The sequence below is a fragment of the Hypanus sabinus genome, unplaced genomic scaffold (assembly GCF_030144855.1).
Source record: "Hypanus sabinus isolate sHypSab1 unplaced genomic scaffold, sHypSab1.hap1 scaffold_520, whole genome shotgun sequence".
NCBI classification, from domain to species: Eukaryota; Metazoa; Chordata; class Chondrichthyes; order Myliobatiformes; family Dasyatidae; genus Hypanus; species Hypanus sabinus.
Window position 1 is genome coordinate 291312 of NW_026781383.1, and position 16841 is coordinate 308152.

General features: G+C 48.5%; 1 long non-coding RNA gene across 5 annotated transcripts in view; it reads left to right on the plus strand.

Moving 5' to 3' along the window:
- Positions 1-16841, plus strand: part of LOC132389267 (uncharacterized) — a 39603-nt gene that overhangs the window by 13974 nt on the left and 8788 nt on the right. For 3 of the 5 annotated variants that reach the window (XR_009510469.1, XR_009510470.1, XR_009510468.1), the window contains exons 5-8: positions 1995-2110; positions 5635-5699; positions 6713-6897; positions 12965-13070. This is a non-coding gene — a long non-coding RNA (uncharacterized LOC132389267). Of the gene's footprint in view, positions 1-1994; positions 2111-4634; positions 5247-5634; positions 5700-6712; positions 6898-12964; positions 13071-16426; positions 16597-16841 lie in introns of those variants that run through there. The other 2 variants (XR_009510472.1, XR_009510471.1) reach the window with 2 other exon arrangements.

The window sequence follows — 16841 nt, forward strand, 5'->3', positions numbered from 1 at the left end:
GTTTCCAGGGTTGAAGCGCCCAACTCCAGAGGGCAGGTATTGAAGGTGAGAGAGGGGTAGGTTCAAGGGGGATGAGAGGGGTAAGTTTTTTACTCACGGAATGGTGGATGCCTGGAAATCGCTGCCTGGTATGATGGTAGAGGCAAATACATTAGGGGCTTTTCGGGGACGTTTAGATTGACAGATGGATGCGAGGAAGATGGAGGGATTTGGACATTGTGTGGGAAGGAGGGATTAGATTTTGGATGGTTTTGATTTACTTTTTAGCTGGTCCAGTACAACATTGTGGGTTGAATGGTCTGTTCCTGCGCTGTACTGATCTCTGTTCTGTATGAGACCAAGGTAAACTGAATCGGCCAGTGTGTGGGAGACACCAACAATGGGGGCATAGTGGGCGTGAGGAAGGCTGTCAATATCTGCAGCAGGATCTGGATGAGTTGGGGAAATGGCAGATGGAATTTAATGCAGACAAGCATGATCGCACTTTGGGAATGTAAAGCAGGTTCAGACTCACACAGGGAACGGTGCGGTGGAACAGAGGAATCTGGGAATACAGATCCATAACTCTTTGAAAGTGGTGCCACAGGTAGATAGGGTTGTAAAGCGAGCTTTTGGCACATTGGCCTTCATAAATAAAAGTACTGACTGCAGGTGTTAAGATGCTATGCTGAAGTTGTACGAGACATTGGTGAGGATTAATTTGGAGATTGTATGTAGTTCTGGTCACCCACCTACAGGAAAGATATCAATAAGATTGAAAGAGAGCAGAGAATATGTAGAAGGATGTAGCCAGAACTTGAGGACTTGAGTTTTGGGGAAAGGTTGGATAGGTCAGGAGTTTAGTCCCGGGGATGTAGGGGACAGAGGGGAGATTTGACAGAGGTATACAAAATTGTGAGGGGTACAGAGAGGGTAAATGTGAACAATCTTTTTCCACTGAGGTTGGATGGGACTGGGACTAGAGTTCATGGGTTAAGGGTGAAGGTGAAATATTTGAGGGAAACCCGAATGGGAACTTCTTCACTCGGAGGGTAGTGAGAGTGTACAACGAGCTGCCAGCAGAAGTGGTGGATCTGGGTTTGATTTCAACATGTAACACAAGTTTGGGTAAGTACATGGATGAGAGGGATTTGGAGGGACACAGTCTCGGTGCGGGTAGATGGCACAATGCAAAATAATAGTTTGGCAAGGACTAGATGGGCTGAAGGGCCTGTTTCTGTACTGTAGTGCTCTATCACCCAAAGATCTAGATCCCTCTCTAGATGTCATTACTCTCCCTCTGAGAGCGGAAGCCCCCCCACAGTATCCAACTTCCAGTGAAGAATTAGGGTCAAATTTTTCTTTAATACACATTCCATTGGATAGGGTTGGTTTTAGCCATTCAGTACTATACATCATGCGATGCTTAGAAAAATTTGTTCTTCTTTGTATTATTGACCGTACCAATCTTTACTGGCTTCAGCTAACGTACACATTTCCCTTCTTATTGAATTAATATCTAGCCAGGGAGACAAAGTGAATTTACACGTTCTACAGAAAGGCTGGTGGTGGATGGGGGAAGGGACTGGTTACTGGAACGATGGGCAGGAGAGGAACCTGGGGTCAGTCTGGGTCCCCGTGCTTACACAGAGAGGCTGGTGGTGGATGGGGGAGGGACTGGTTACTGGAACGATGGGCAGGAGGGGAACCTGGGGTCAGTCTGGGTCCCCGTGCTTACACAGAGAGGCTGGTGGTGGATGGGGGAGAGACTGGTTACTGGAACGATGGGCAGGAGAGGAACCTGGGGTCAGTCTGGGTCCCCGTGCTTACACAGAGAGGCTGGTGGTGGATGGGGGAGGGACTGGTTACTGGAACGATGGGTAGGAGGGGAACCTGGGGTCAGCCTGGGTCCCCGTGCTTACCATCACCAACACTCCAGCCCAACCACCCATCTTACCGTGTGAGTCTGCTATCTCTGGATCTGCTCTGACTGAACACTTCTCTCAAACTCCCAGTGAATGAGCTCCTGTTGGATGAGGAGTGTGAGGGGATGATCAGCAGTGTCCACGTGCTGTACCTTGGGCAGAACAACCTGGGAGACCCCCGGGAGCGAGAGGCCTAGCTCGATCAGGTGAGAGATGTTGTCCACATTCATTCCCAGAGGTGGAGATTCTGATTCATGTGCCTTTGGTCAATCCAGGTCAATGATCAGTGAGTCTCCTTTCCCGATGAACGGTGAAACACCCAACCCTGAAATGATTACATCTGAGTCACCAGAGACTCCCTGTCCTCAGTCACCACCCAACACAGGATATAAGAACAGAATTAGGCCATTGGGCCCATCAAGTCTGCTCCATGAATGTGTTTCACCATGGCACTTTCTCCCTGTAAGACAAACCCTCTTACCGATCATTCTCTGCCCTAAGTACACCCAGTGTGAATGGGGACTGCCCCACCACCTGATAATCACCATCTCCCCGTCTCCCCCACCTCCACCCCATTATACACGACCTCCAAAGACAAACTGTTTACAGTGATCATTGTCCCCTCGTTGTCCCACCATTCCTCTGAATCCCTTATTCCTGAGTACATTGTGTGCACATACGGGCATGGACATAGCCTTGGACAGTCGGTTCCCAACCTGCTTTCCTCCTCCATTGGCAACGAGTTCCCACCAACCGACCATCTCCACTCATATCCTTTCAACTTTGCATTTCCCCCATCGTCTCAGTGATCACTTTGTGACTTTCCTGCTCGGGGTTCCCGTCGTTAGCAGAGCAGAGGTTCCTCTGGTTTGGGGAAATGTTTTCCTCTGGTGCCTGTTTTCTAGGAACATTTATCTCCCATTCTGTGGACTGTCTGTTGTTCATGAGATATGCTGATTTACAGGTTTAGGGGACATGATTCCATTCATTAGGGAGTTAATGTTTCAGCTCAGTGACCCTTGGTCAGAACTGTCTGGGAGAGGGGGAGATACGTCTGGTCTCGGTTTGGGAGACAGCAATACACTGCACCAGGGAATCGGTTTCAAAGGTTTGTGAGGAGGTGGGTTTCCATGTGGTCGGGAAAGGATCGTGCCTGGTTTTGGGAGGTGGTGAGTGAAACTCCCAGACTGAGGGGTTGAGGGGAGTATCCTGGTCTGGAGAGGGGAAATCCCAGAATCCGAGTGGGGAAATCCCCTGGTCAGAGGGAGGGGGGCATCCCCTTATCTTCAGGGTGAGGAAAATCTCCTGGTCTTAGGGTTTGACGAGAATCCCTTGGTCCGAGGTGAGGGTGTGGTATAAATACCCCTGGTCTTGGGGGATAAGAGATGTTCTCTGGTCCAAGGGGAATGAGAGGCATTCTCTGCCCTCGGGGGTAAAGAGATCCCCTAGTCCAAGGAGAGTGGAAATTTCCTGGACAGGGTGGGGGGAGAGGTGGGAATGCCCTGGTCTCAGTTGGTGAGGAGAATTCCCTGGTCCGAGAGTGAGAGGGAGGTGAATGCCATTCTCTAGTCTCAGCGGGTGAGGACAATCCCCAGATCTGAGAGGGATGAGAGACTCTTCCTGGTCTCGGGGTGAGGACAATCCCCTGATCTGAGAGGAATGAGAGACACTTCCTGGTCTCAGTAGGTGAGGACAATCCCCTGATCTGAGAGGGGTGAGAGACACTTCCTGGTCTCGGGGTGAGGACAATCCCCTGATCTGAGAGGGGTGGGAGACACTTCCTGGTCTCAGTAGGTGAGGACAATCCCCTGATCTGAGAGGGATGAGAGACACTTCCTGGTCTCAGTAGGTGAGGACAATCCCCTGATCTGAGAGGGGTGAGAGACACTTCCTGGTCTCAGTAGGTGAGGACAATCCCCTGATCTGAGAGGGGTGAGAGACACTTCCTGGTCTCAGTAGGTGAGGACAATCCCCTGATCTGAGAGGGATGAGAGACACTTCCTGGTCTCAGTAGGTGAGGACAATCCCCTGATCTGAGAGGGATGAGAGACACTTCCTGGTCTCAGTAGGTGAGGACAATCCCCTGATCTGAGAGGGGTGAGAGACACTTCCTGGTCTCAGTAGGTGAGGACAATCCCCTGATCTGAGAGGGGTGAGAGACACTTCCTGGTCTCAGTAGGTGAGGACAATCCCCTGATCTGAGAGGGATGAGAGACACTTCCTGGTCTCAGTAGGTGAGGACAATCCCCTGATCTGAGAGGGGTGAGAGGTATACTCTGGCCTCGAGTTGAGGAGAATTCCCTGATCCATGGATGAGGACAATCACCTTTTGGAGGGGGTAAGGGGCATTCTGTGAGAGGGGAGAGTTTTCTCAGGTCTGAAGGAAAAGCTGATTCCATTTTCCGGGAAGCTCTATCCCCAATTTGGAGCATCGGAATTTCTCTGATCCCGAGAGAAGGTGGATCCTTGTTGTGGGATGTTTGGAGGAGCAGGTTTTCCTGGTGAAGGGATGGGGTTTGGGGAGGGGTTGATGGTGATTTCTGAGGAATTGAATTTTCCTGGTGTTTAGGGAGTGTAGTTCTTGGTGTAAAGAAGGGAATCTCCTGGTGCTAAGTGATGGATTTTGTGGGTGATGAGAGGAGGGTCTCTCTGCTGTCCTGATCCCCCACACAGTGCGGTCTAACTGTGTTTCTTCACCCGTCGCTCCCCATCGACATCCCTGGTCCACAGATACGTGAGATACTGAGGAAACAGCTCCCCTACAAGCAAATCCTGTCCAGGAGAAAATGTGACAAGGGAAATAACTGAGAAGGAAGATCTCAGACTGTGTTTTTCCAACGTATCACAGGGTGATGGACAATGTGTGAAGTGTTCATGGGTTGTGGTGGGGAGTGTGAGGTTTCAGTCAGTTGTGTGATGGTGGTGGGGAATCCAATATCAGTGAAATATTATTAGCATCAATTAGACTGTGTATCTGTCATTGAGAATCAGGTTTATTATCAGTGACATATTACTCTTTCATCTTTCATTATTTCTCATCGATTGAGTGTAATAATGGGTTTAATCCAAGCAATGAAAGACACATTCAGATTCCTGGGATGTGTCTCTGTAATTGTTTCTGTATTTCCAATGATCCATGATACTTTAATTAAGAACGTATTTCTGTTTTACTTCAGTTGTGATGTTACGGTCATTTATGACTGTTGTTAAAAGTAATATCATAAAGACACAAAATAAATGAACATTGCCAAACAGCTTGTGGAGAAAGGAGACCGTTTCTGCACAGTTGATCTTCCTTTGCATGTCAGCTGTTTGTCGGTCTTTATTTAAGTGTAGATTTTGGTAAGTTGTATCGTGCTTTATTTTCACGTGAATGCTTGTATGAAAATGAGTCTCAGGGTAGTATATGGTGATGTATACGTACTTTGTTAATAAATTTACTTTGAACTTTAAGCTGTTCTTTTCAGTATCTGAATCAGGTTTAATAACACTGACGTATGTCATGAAATTTGTTGTTTTGTGTCAGCAGTACAGTGTAAGACAGAAAATACTATGAATTACATTAACAAATGTATAGAATATAAAAATAAGTTGTGTAAAAAGAGAGCAAGAATATCTTCAAGCTGATTATCTTTCCTGCAATTCCATTGAGCACTGAAGACTGGTTCTGGATTGAATTAATATCTGCTACACTCACATAATTCCACAATTCCTGAATCATTCCAAACAGAACCTATCAAATACCTGGAAGAGGCCTGAACTGCTACAGCACAGGAGGCTATGGATCAACAGCAGGTAAGAGGGAAGAGTGGAGATGGGTACCTGCTGTGTTTTGTAACTACAAGACATTAAACTAATGAAAAGAATGACATGGGAGCGGGAATGTGAGTCTAACTAGGCACACACATATCACGTGGTAGCTTCATGACGCATGCAATACTTTAATTTTTACAGATAGTCCATAATGAATTATTTAAACAAGAATGTTTAGTCAACAATATATTTACAATGTTACTGAAATATTAACTACACAACATTCCTACCTGCTTAGCTGTAAACTCCAATTCAATGGAGAATGCATCTCAACTCTCTATACACAGTATACTATATAATACAACTGCTGTAGACAGACATCATGCATAGTCAATTTGAAATTGTCCCATTCAGGCGAAAGATTGATTCACTATGGATGGAGGTTTTCTTACTCTGATGGGATAATGTCTTTCCTGACTGAGGGATCGCTACACTTGGCAGGTGTGACTTTTGAAGCATTGAGCCTCACCCACATTAGCACTGGTTAAAACATTTTACACCCCAAAGCTGACTCGAGGCCTTTCTGTCGATCTGTGCATGTTGTTTGTCACTGCAGCATGAAGGCAACGTGATGCGGAGGCTGTGGGGTGTTCATTTCCATCACCCAGAACTTGTGACATGACTGCACCTGTACCATAAGGCGAGGTGTCATGGGCAAGCTTCCCTAGACAGTGTGGATCAAGATGTTTGAGTACAGTGTGTGTTGTCACCATTTCCTCTGCCTTTTGTCCATTACCATCTCTTCTCCATCTATGATGATGAGTGCAGGGAGTGGAGGAGAGTAGCCAGGTTTGGCAGGAATTAACAAATCATAAAAAGTACCACAACTCTGACATGTCTCGGGGCATCCACCACTGCTTGAATTTTCTCAGCACACTTGTGTAATTCTTGTGCATCAATGATGTGACCACAGTAAGTGATGTTTGGTTTAAAGAAGTTACAGTTGTGTTGTGCTCTGGGCCATAATCTTTTAATCTTTTTAACTCTGTCTTGAGGTTTTAGAGATCATCCTTACTGGTCATCTGGGTAACACTGAGTGGCTGGACAGCCTTGCAGCACCTGGTTCCTCACTTTCTGCTGGACCTCAGGTGCAGATGCTCCTCCAAAAATAAGCAGAAAAACCCTTTGTAGTGTTTATGCTGAGAAACACTATGGACTCTTCTTTCATCTCCCTCTGTAGGTAAGCCTCAGCTAAGTCCACTTTGCTCAAGTGTTTTCCTCCAGAAAAGTTTGCAGAGGTATCCTCCATCCCAGGCAGAAGGTATTGATCTACTTTTGGTACTGGGTTGATGGTGATCTGAAAATCACCACAGATCTGGACAGACCCATTCTTCTTGGCTACTGGGACCACTGGCATTGCTCATGGGTTCCACTCGAACTTGGACAGAATTTCTTCAGCCTCCATGTGATCCAGCTCACTGGCTACTTTATCATGGATAGTGTAAGGAACTGGTCGGGCTTTGCTAAACTTGGGTGTGGGATGTTCATTTAACACTGTTTTACCCGTGATACATTTGAGTTTTCCAACGGCATCCCTGAACACTGCTGTGGCATCATCCAGGACCTTGCTTAATTCACTTTCGGTCGTCTCTCACAGGGGATGTGTTATTCCCACAGGAATGATCTCTTCTCCAGTATGAGATCTGCAGGCTTCAATTTAATATCTTTGAAATGGCATTCAATCTGATTTTGTGGAATTACTGGAACAGCTGAGCTGGAGTCCAATTCTGTTTTAAGCCACATTGCTTGTCTATTATTGGTTTTCAAATTGTAAAGCTCAAGAGTACCCAGTCTCGTGTCACTCTACCCAAGAACATCTGCTGATGCTGGAAATCCAGAGCAACACACACAAAACGCTGGAAGAACTCGGCAGGTCAGTCATCATCTATGGAAAAGAGTTAACAGTCCACGTTTCAGGCCAAGACCCTGCATCAGGACTGAAATGTTAACTGATGGTGCTTTTCCACAGATACTGCCTGACTTGCTGAGTTTTTCCAGCACTTACATAGAATAGTACAGCACATTACAGGCCCTTTAGCCCACAATGTTGTGCCTACCTTCAAACCCTGCCTCCCATATCCTCCCCCCACTTTAAATTCCACCATATACCTGTCTAGTAGTCTCTTAAACTTCACTAGTGTATCTGCCTCCACCACTGACTCAAGCAGTGCATTCCACGCATCTACCACTCTCTGAGTGAGAAACCTTCCTCTGATATCCCCCTTGAACTTCCCTCCCCTTACCTTAAAGCCATGTCCTCTTGTACTGAGCAGTGGTGCCCTGGGGAGGAGGTGCTGGCTGTCCACTCTGTCTATTCCTCTTAATATCTTGTACACCTCTATCATGTCTCCTCTCATCCTCCTTCTCTCCAAAGAGTAAAGCCCTAGCTCCCTTAATCTCTGATCATAATCCATACTCTCCAAACCAGGCAGCATCTCCTCTGTACCCTTTCCAATGCTTCCACATCCTTCCTATACTGAGGTGACCAGAACTGGACACAGTACTCCAAGTGTGGCCTAACCAGAGTTTTATACAGCTACATCATTACATCGTGTCTCTTATACTCTATCCCTCGACTTATAAAAGCTAACACCCCATAAGCTTTCTTAACTACCCTATCTACCTGTGAGGCAACTCTCAGGTATCTGCGGACATGTAACTCCAAATCCCTCTGCTCCTCAACACTACGAAGTATCCTGCCATTTACTTTGCACTCTGCCTTGGAGTTTGTCCTTTTAAAGTGTACCACCTCACACTTACCCGGGTTGAACTCCATCTGCCATTTCTCAGCCCACTTCTGCAACCTATCTATGTCTCTCTGCAATCTTCGACAATCCTCTACACTATCTACAACACCACAAACCTTTGTGTCATCTGTAAACTTGCCAACCCACCCTTCTACCCCCACATCCAGGTCGTTAATAAAAATCATGAAAAGTAGAGGTCCCAGAGCAGATCCTTGTGGGACACCACTAGTCACAACCCTCCAATCTGAATGTACTCCCTCCACCACGACCCTCTGCCTTCTGCAGGCAAGCCAATTCTGAATCCACCTGGCCAAACTTTCCTGGATCCCATGCCTTCTGACTTTCTGAATAAGCCTGCCATGTGGAACCTTGTCAAATGCCTTACTGAAATCCATGTAGATCGAATCCACTGCACTACCCTCATCTATATGCCTAGTCACCTCCTCAAAGAACTCTATCAGGCTTGTTAGGGACGATCTGCCCTTCACAAAGCCATGATGACTGTCCCTGATCAGACCATGATTCTCTAAATGTCCATAGATCCTATCTCTAAGAATCTTTTCCAACAGCTTTCCCAGCACAGATTTAAGGCTCACTGGTCTATAATTATCCGGACTATCCCTACATTTTGTGTGTGTCCGTGTGTCCCTGTGTCACTCTTATGATGATCAGATTTTCATCATGCAGATTAATGCTCTTTTTGTAACTACAACTGTATATTTATATTTTGCTCTTCCCTGTGCAATCCATTTATTTTTCTCTGTCTGGCATGATCTATGTATGGGCAGAATTTGTTGGGTATATCCAGGAGGGATTCTTAAATCAATACTTGGACAATCCATTGAGAGGAGGAGCTGTACTGGACCTGGTGTTGGGTAATGTACCTGGCCAGGTGACTGACTTTTCAGTAGGTGAGCAGTTGGGGTACAGTGACAACAACTCCTTAACTGTCAGGATAGATATAGATAAGGATAGGTATGGATCTCGTGGGAGAGTTTTACATTGGAGTAGGGCAAATTACAAGGCGATTAGGCAGGAACTAAGAATGGTTAATTGGGAACACCTTTTTTCTGGCAAGTCCACATCAGACTCGTAGAGAGTGTTTAAAGGTCAATTACACAGAGTACAGGAAAGGTGTGTTCCTGTTTGAAAGAAGGACAGGAATGGAAGGTGAGGAGAGCCTTGGATATCCAGAGAGGTGATGTATTCAGTCAAGGTGAAAAAAGGCAAAGTATGTAAACCTACGGATGTCAGGATCAAGTGAAGCACATTATGAGTATAAAGAAGGCAGATAAGAACTAAAGATGGCCATTAGGAAAGCCAGGAGAGGCCATGAAAAGTCATTGGAAAATAGCATTCCAAGGCATCCTACAGTATACATACATCGAGCAAGAGGATAACTATGCAGAGGGTAGGAACACAACCGGATAAAGGGGGAACATTTGTTTCGGTGTGGACATGTGAATGAGGTATTAATGAGTACAGTACATTGCTCAAGTGATTACCAAGGAAAAGGACATGGAGGACCAGGAGATCAGTGCCGTGTGGATAAAGTCTGGTTCGGCCTCACCTGGAGTACTGTGCAGAGTTCTACTCAACCCAACAAAGGAAGGATGTTGAGGTTTTGGAGAGGTTGCACAGAGGTTTACCAGGATGCTGTCTGGTTTGGACAGAATGTGCTAACATGAGAGGCTGGATAAACCTGAGTTGTTTTCTCCAGATCGTCAGAGGCTAAGAGGACTATGAGAGGCAGAGATACAGAGAGTATCTGTTTCCCAGGGTTGAAATGTCTAATACCAGAGGGCAGGCATTGAAGGTGACGGTGGGTAGGTTCAGAGGGGATATAAGGGGTAAGATGGTGGGATATAGGCATTGTGTAAGTAGGATGGATTAGTTTTCAGGTGTTTTTGATTTAGTTTTCAACTGGTTGGACAGAACATTAAGGGCCAAAGGGCCTGTTGCTGTGCTGTACTGTCCTATAATTGATGCACTTCTTTGTATTTCTGCAAGTTTCATCTTTAAAGTGCCATTGGTCTGGCGAATGTGAGTCCTCGCCAAACCAGTAACACAATGTTGTTCAGACACTCCAGCTCTGATTCGTCATTTCAATGTAGTTCACACTCATTTTCATTTCTGACTGCAACACAATTATGTCTACGTTGGACACTGGGCTGAGTTTACAGGAATATAATGGACAGAGAGGGTGAGAGAGGGACAGTTCACAGGATAAATCCCCCCACACCAGCAATGTGTCAGTGTTGGACACTGCGCTGAGTTCGCAGGATTATAATGGACAGAGAGGGTGACAGAGAGACAATTCACAGGATAAATCCCCCCACACAAGCAGTGTGTCAGTGTTGGACACTGGGCTGAGTTTACAGGTCAGTTAATCACTCCGCCACACGAGGTGCACCTTCCATCCTGTCATTGGTCAATTCACCCGCTCGCCGCGCGCACTTTGCCCTACGTCACTGCTCAGATAACTCCGCCCACCACTGAGCTCCATCTTTGTTCAGGTAAACCGTCTGCCTGCGAGCTCCTCTCTCCGCCTCTGGTCGGTTCGTTTGCCCAGACCTTCCTCGCTGCTTTATTGGTTGGTCAGTCCGCCAATCCTGCTAGCCCCACCTTCCTCGCTGCTTTATTGGTCAGTCAGTCCACCAATCCTGCTAGCCCTCAGTCATTGGTTGATTTATCTACCCGAGGCTCGAGCTCCGCCTGAGTCAGTGACTGTGAGGCGGGTCTCGGCGAGGGAGGGTCTGAGGGTGAGGAGGGTCTCGGTGAGGGAGGGTCTGAGGGTGAGGAGGGTCTCGGTGAGTGAGGGTCTGAGGCTGAGGAAGGTCTCAGTGAGGGAGGGTCTGATGGTGATTGGGGTTTCATTGAGGGTGGGTATGAGGGTGAGGAGGGTCTCAGCAAGGGAGGGTCTGAGGGTGAGGAGGGTCTCGACAAGGCAGGGTCTGAAGGTGCGGAAGGTCTCAGCAAAGGAGGTCTCGTTGAGGGATGGTCTGAGGTTGAGCAGGGTCTCGCTGGCTGAGGAGGGTCCAACAGTGATATGGGTTTCATTTAGGGTGGAATGAGAGTGAGGAAGTCCTCGCTGAGGGAATGTCTGAGGATAAGCGAGGGTCTGAGAGTGTCAGTGAGGGGGATGAGGAGGGTGAGGAGGATCGCAGTGAGGGAGGGTCTGGTGGTGATAAAGGTTTCAGTGAGGAAGGGAATGAAGATGAGCAGGGTCTGAGGGTGAGGGAGAGACTCAGTGAGAGGGGGTCTGAGGTTGAGCAGTGTCTTGATGAGTATGTTGATGAGGGAGGGTCTGAGAGTGAGGTAGCATCTCAGTGAGGAGTGTCTCAGTGAGGGAGGGCCTGTGGGTGAGGAGATGTTTGAAGGTGTCAATGAGGGAGGAAATGAGTATGATGAGGGTCTCTGTAAGGGAGGGTCTGCTGGTGATAAGTGTTTCATTGAGGGAGGGAATGAGGGTGAGGAGGGCGTTGCTGAGGGAATATCTAATGGTAAGGGAAGGTTTGAGTGTGTCAGTGAGGGGGAGGATGACGAGGGTCTGAGGGTAAGGGGATCTCAGTGAGGGAGGGTCTGATGATAAGGGTTTCAGTGAGGAAGGGAATGAAGATGAGCAGGGTTTGAGGGTGAGGGAGAGTCAGTGAGAGGGGGTCTGAGGTTGAGCAGTGTATTGATGAGGGTGTTGGTGAGGAAATGTTTGAGGCTAAGGGAGGAGCTGAAGCTGAGGTGGGTCTTGGACCATGAGACCTCTTACACTGAGTGATGGTCTGAGTAGCTCCTGAGGTAGAGATGGGTCTGAGGTGAGGGAACACTCTAGGGTGAGGGATGGACTGAGGGAACTCGTGAGGTAAGTGGACAGTGTCAGTTGAATCAGCTCCAGACATGGGCTGAAGGATCTCCTCAGTGGGATGGATTGAGGTGAGGGGGCTCCCTAGGGTGAGGGATGGATCAGAGGGTTCCTGAGGTCGAGAGACCATCCGACGAGGGATATCCCTAGGGTGAGAGATGGCCGGGTTTGGGGGACACACGAGGGAGCTTCTGATGTACTGGTACGGTCTGGTGTGAGGGACGGACCTGAGGGAGCTACTGAGGAAGTAGGGTAGTCGGTGTGAGGGGGCTCTTGGGGCTCAGACACAGTGAGTTGAGTGGGACCTCCTCAGGGTGAGGAACAGACCCGAGGTAGCAGAATGGTCTGGTGCAAGGAGGCTCCCCTGGGTGAAGGATAGTGTCTTGAGAGGGAGCTCCCGAGGGTGAGGGACGGTGTGTTGAGAGGGAGCTCCCGAGGGTGAGGGTCGGTGTGTTGTGAGGGAGCTCCCGATGGTGAGGGTCGGTGTGTTGAGAGGGAGCTCCCGAGGGTGAGGGACGGTGTTGAGAGGGAGCTCCCGAGGGTGAGGGACAGTGTGTTGAGAGGGAGCTCCCGAGGGTGAGGGACGAGTCTGAGGTGGGCAGAGTCCCAATGGTCAGAGTCCACTGATGACGGGTCTGTTACAGGAAGGTGTCAGACTGAGAGCGATGGACTCTCCGTGTCAGAGGCAGAGGCAACGTCTGGTGAGGAGCCACAGGGGAACATTGAACAACAGATGGAAACCAGGCTGAGGTGAGAGATGGAGCTGAGACTGGGAGGGTGAACATTTCCTCTAGTCTCACTCCCCACTGAGATATCACTGCTGTCCCATCCCTGCCCCTATTATCCTGAATTAATCTCTACAACACTGTCCACCATGACCCTCTGCTCTAGAATTACCTCCCGAGACCCCTCCACCACTGAGTGTATGTCCCTCATGATTGTCTACACCTCTATAAGATGACCACTCATTCTCCTACACTCCAATGGGGACAAAACAAAAAGTCCCAACCTGCTCACCCTCTGTCCATAATTCAGTCCCACGAGTCCTGGCAACATCCTGGTAAATCTCCTCTGCACTCCGTCCAGCTTCATGATATTGTTCCTGTCGCAGTGTGACTAAACCTGAGCATAGTATTCCAAATCTGGCCTCACCAACATCTTGTACAATGTCAGAACATAGAAACAGGAGCAGGAGAAGACTCACAGACACGAGACAGTCTGCAGATGCTGGAAATCCAAAGCAACACACACAAAATGCTGGTGGAACACAGCAGGTCAGGCAGCATCTGTGGAAAAGAGTAAACAGTCGCCGTTTCAGGCTGAGACCCTTCATCAGGACAGAAGGGAAAGAAGAGAAGTCCGATTAAGAAGGTGGGGGGAGTGGAGGAGGAAGTACAAGGTGGTGGGTGATAGGTGAAACCGGGAGAGGGGGAGGAGGTGAAGTAAAGAACGGGGAAGTTAGATGGAAGAGATAAAGGGCTGGAGAAGGGGGAATCTGATAGAGGGTAGAAGACCATGGGAGAAAGGGAAGGGGTAGGAGCACCTGAGGCAGGTGATGGGCAGGTAAGGAGGTAAGGTGAAAGAGGGAAAAGGGAATGGTGAAGGGGGTGGGGGCAATTACCAGAAACTGGAGAAATCGATGTTTATGCCATCTGGATGCTCCCCAGACAGATGTTGCTCCTCCAACCTGAGTGTGTCCTCATCGCAACAGTGGAGACCATGGTCTGACATGTAGGAATGGGAAGGAGAATTGAAATGGGTGACCACTGGGAAATCCTGCTTTTTCTGGCAGATGGATCGTAGGTGCTCGGTGAAGCGGTCTCCCAATTTTCACTGGGTCTCACTGATATACAGGAGGCCAGACCAGGAGCACCAGATACAGTAGATGGCCCCAACAGACTCACAGGTGAAGTGTCAGCTCACCTGGAAGGACTGTTTGGGGCCCTGATTAGCGGTGAGGGAGGAGGTGTAGGGACAGTTGTGACTCTTGTTCCGCTTGCAAGGATGAGTACCAGGAGATCAGTGGGGAGGGACGAGTGGACAGGGAGTTGTGTCTGGAGTGATCCCTGTGGAAAGTGGGGGGAGTACAGGGGAGGGAATGATTTGCTTGGTGGTGGGGTCATGTTGGTGCTGGCGGATGTTATGTAGAATTATGGGCTGTACGTGAAAGCAGGTGGGGTGGTATTTGAGGAAAAGAACTCTATTCCTGGTTTGACGGCAGGAGGATGGGGTGAGAGCAGATGTGTGTGAAATGGAAGAGATGCGGGTGAGGGCAGCGTTGATGGAGGAGGAAGGGAATCGCTTTTCTTTGAAGGAGGAAGACATCTCAGTAGTTCTGGAATGAAGGGTGATGGGGTTTTTACAAGTGACGGGGTGGGACGAGGTGTGGTCCAGGTAGCTGTGAGAGTCGGTGGGTTTGTAAAAGATATCAGGAGATAGACTGTCTCCAGAGATGGAAATAGAGATTGAGAAAGGGGAGGTATAGACGAGGTAAATTTGAGGGCAGGGTGGAAGTTGGAAGCAAAGTTGACGAGCTCAGCACGGGTGTAGGAATCAGCACCAATGCAGTCTTTGATTAGCATGGGAAGAGTTGGGGAGCAATACCAGTGTACGCTTTGAACAGGAATGTTAAATGTAGCCAACAAAAAGGGAGGCACAGCTGGGACCTATGTGAGTGCCCATGGCCACACTTTTGGTTTGAAGGTGGTGGGAGGAACCGAAGGAGAAATTATTGAGGATGAGGACCAGTTCCACCAGACGGAGGAGAGTGGTGGTAGATGGGAAATGGTTGACTCTGTTGTTCTGAATGTAACTCCCTGGGTCGCCTCAGGCTCGCTCAGCTCGTTCTTGTCTAGGGGGAGCAGCCTTCGGCCCCACCAAACTGGGTAATCAGCTGGTGTGGATGCTGTGTGATGTCCCCGCCTCGCCCAAAAACAGACAGTACACCATATGCGATTAAATGAGTACAATTTATAAAGGTTACTATAACTAAGTGATTAATAACGATACAGTATATATGAAGAGAAAATTAAAGAAAAGGCGCCAAACTTATCAAAGTCCAAACCACTTCGTGCACAACCGTTGGAGCTCAATTACTGAAGTCTTCTGGCCACCACTCGATCCCCTCCGAACTCCTCGACTCGCAGCTCAGGACCCTCCGAACTCCTCGACTCTCCAAACAGCTCAGGACCCTCCGAGTGGTCAACCAAGCACATCTAGCTTCATCCCCCCCCCCCCCGGAGAATCTCCCGGCCTCAGACCCCGATCCTCGCCCAGCTTAGAGCATTGCGTCCTCTCTCTCGACCCCCTCGCGCCGATCTGCCCAAAAGCCCGTCAACAAAAGCTTACAGACTCAGAAGAAAGAACATTAATCCCCATTTGGTTTACAAAGGAATACCATTCTCGGTATCAGTAAATTAGCATTCCTGCTAGTTAACAAAAAGAAACCCTTTCCCAACAGTAACAAAGAAAAAAGAAGAAACCCCCTTTACATGAAGAAAGTGGAGAGATTTAATGCCCACCCGATGGGGGATGGAAGTGTATCGGGTCTGGACATCCAGAGTGAAAATGAGGTGATCAGGACCAGGGAGCTTAAAGACATTGAAAAGATCAAGATCACGTGAAGTGTGACGGATGTAGGTAGGAAGGGACTGACCAAGGGGAATAAAACAGTGGAGGTATGCAGATGTAAGTTCAGTGGGGTAGGAGCAGGCTGAAACACTGGGTCTACCTGGACAGTCAGGTTTGTGGATCTTGAGTGGGAGGTGGAAACAGGAGGTGCAGGTTAAGGGAACTATGAAGTTGGTGGCAGTGGATGGGAGATCCCAGAGTCGATGAGGTCTGTGACGGTGTGGGAGACCATAGTCTGGTGCTTCTTAGTGGGGTCCTGTTCAAGGATTAAGTAGGAGGAGTTGTGTGAGAGTTGTTTCGTGGACTCAGCAGGGTAGTGGTCAGTCCACCAGACTACTACAGCACCCCACCCTTATCTGGAGGATTGATAGTGAGGTTAGGATTAGTGCGGAGAGAGTGGAGAGCAGCGTGTACAGAGGGGTGAGGTTGGAATTGGAGTGAGGAGGGTTAAAGTTAAGACAGTTGGTGTTTCGCAGGCAATTGGCTATAAAAAGAAGAGCAGGCAGAAGACCAGAGCACGGTGTCCAGGAAGAGGAGGGTTGGAGATGGCAGACTGGGTAATCGGTGCGGTCTGCAGAGTCCTTGCCAAAGACGTAAGCATGGATACAGAGGCAATGGAAGAAGAGTTCAATGTCACGGTGGGTGCAGTGGGGCAAAAGTGAGGCCTTAATGAGGACAGAATGTTCTCCCTCAGAGAGGGGAAGGCCAGAGGGAATTGTGAAGACCGGCACGGATGAGAGTTGGGATCAGAATGGGGAAGAGGGTTGGTAGTGTCTGAGGAGAGAGGAGGGTTGGAGTGTCCAGGGAAGGTGGGGTTGGAGAATGTATGTAGAATCCTTGTGGGTAAAATTCAGAATCTGCAAGACTAAAAAATCCCTGATGAGAGTTGTA